Raw genomic sequence first — 2,432 nt, 5'->3', positions numbered from 1 at the left:
GCTGTGTATGTTTTATTTTTTTCCAAAGAAGAATCTATTCATGATTAGAAAATGTATCTGTTTGTTTGTTTGTTTTTTAAATGTTAAACAGACGCCACCCGATGGACAGTAAGTTATTAAATGTTACCCAAAGGCTCTGAACCACCATGACCTTTTACAGCATCTGAAATAAACAATCAACTGCTCATGCACAAAATCTGCGGATACTGGGGGGGTTTAACTGTTTTGTAATGTGGAAATGTGTCACCCAGGGCAGAGGTGTGTTTCACTGACTAATAATTTTTGAACAGCAATGGTAATCTATGGCACAGACCAGTAAACGAATCCAGGACTAGGAGACATTATCCATGAGTAGAGGCAAATTGTTTTTGGTCTCAGTATGGGGACTGTTGAATACTGTTAGTATAGAAATCGACCAACCTTATCCTTTGTCTCATTTTTTTCCTGTTCAGTGTCTGTAACCATCACACAAAGAAGGTTATTGTTCTTCTGCACCCTTTTGGTACACATAAGGGTAACTTTTAAATAAAATCTGTGCATGCATGGCAGTTCAGAACATTAGTGGTGTTCACCCCTGAGCAACACCACAGAAAAATCAGATTTGGGCCATTTTAACAGGCAATGTGAATGCAGCCCTCTTTCATCAGATACGTAATACACTTGTGGTAATAAGTAGAAATGGAAAATAATATACAACATTAAGTGTTTATGTAAGAGGACCCTGATACATCATGAAACAAAGTGAATCATCAGTATGAAAACACTGGATCTGAGTAAGAAATCGAATTGATCATGACCGTTTGTGATGTGGATGTAGATGCTGCAGTGAGGTGTGGTTGGACTAAGCCACTGCAGAATTATTCAGATACCACTTAACACTTTTTTACATTAAGGAGTTCATTGGACTGTTTAATGTGGACAAAATCAAAATGTTTATGTAATGCATTATGTTCCTTTGTAAATTTTAGTTTGAATGGCTCTTTGAACTCTTCCATTGTTTGTTTCACAGTAATTTGACAGTTAAGGTTAGTACAAAAGTTTTATTTAGGTAAATATCGTTTTATCTGAAGTAAAAGGTCTTTTTTTCTCTTCACATATGAAAGACAGCTGTGACATGTAGACTTTTTTTTCAATGGGACTCAAGTCCTCGGCGAAATGCTTCTTTTTCAGGTAGGCACCTCCAGTTCTCGCGTGAAGAGAGAAATGGGTGAAAACTTATTTGTCCTGGCTCTTTTAATGGCTCTTCTGTAAATGTAGCGTTTCCCGAAGCGGAGGCCAAACGGGTTCAAGTTGAATTTACTCCTGCGATCATTGCACAGGAGCTGCCGCTGGTCTTCATTCTCTCTCAGGGAGAAACATAAGTTGGGATCCTCCACCAGGATGTCTCCTGCAGTTGTCCTCCTGAGCGCAGAGACTGATCCTGAGGAGAAGGCAGAAATATCAGCTCCTTCCTCAAAGACAAGCAGCCTACTGCTGGAAGAACACATCAACACTCAGTAAAATTCACTGCCATGGTACAAATTTCAAACTGGTCCTCAAGCTGCTGGCAAAACGCGCACACGTTTCATTCCTCGTGGGGACTTCACAGTGACTTGCATTCATTTCCTTGAGACCTACAGAACTGTAACCTTAGTATAACACGTGGCCCCCACTAGGAAGGACGAGTCCCCCCAGTGTGAGTAATACCAGGCGCGCACACATACGCATATTATGGTAGGTTATGTACTGTATGTTGTATTATTTGCATCATTAGGCCTATAATTACTAACAATTGCGTTGTATATTTGAAAACCTTGGCGCTGAATGCTGTTGTAGCCGGTGGAGGTGGGGGTAACGCCTTTGTATACTATGGGATTGTCCGAGTTTAAACAGGAGATCAATTTAAGTGAACTCTGAAAATATAAAAAAGTAAGTAGGTGGCCCACCTGTTGCTCGCGTCCTCTGTGGGTCAGATCCTAACAGAGCTGCTCCGTCCTGACCAGCAATCAGCCCGCACACCACAACCAGAGCCACAAGTCTCATCTTTTAACACAAAGATTCAGATCCTCCCTCACTGTGTCCCAACAATACTGCTTAACGTGTTAATGCTCAGCTATTCCGCGGATTCTAACGCCTCCTGTTCATATTCAGCCCTCTTTTATGTTTCCACCAGGTGACCTCGCGCTCCAGCTCGCAGCCAATCACACGCGTCTGCGTCTCTGCGCCATAAACTGAATTCCCGGGTTGCAAGCGAGAGCAGACGTCTTTACTGCTCCTCTTGTCTGTTCTACGATTTTTCACATCTTCTGCATTTTCAAGTGTTGTACACGGTACTTTTTACCATACTGACTCTGAGAGACGAGACAGTCCAAGTAACTTCTAAACAGTGCTGATTTATTCAAAGGATCACAGGTAAAATTAACATTACACGCTCAGGTATCTTGCACCTCCAA

This window comes from Monopterus albus, unplaced genomic scaffold (genome assembly GCF_001952655.1).
Source record: "Monopterus albus unplaced genomic scaffold, M_albus_1.0 scaffold92.1, whole genome shotgun sequence".
Lineage (NCBI taxonomy): Eukaryota > Metazoa > Chordata > Actinopteri > Synbranchiformes > Synbranchidae > Monopterus > Monopterus albus.
The sequence above is the reverse complement of the archived record's forward strand: the minus strand, read 5'-3'. Positions refer to the sequence as shown.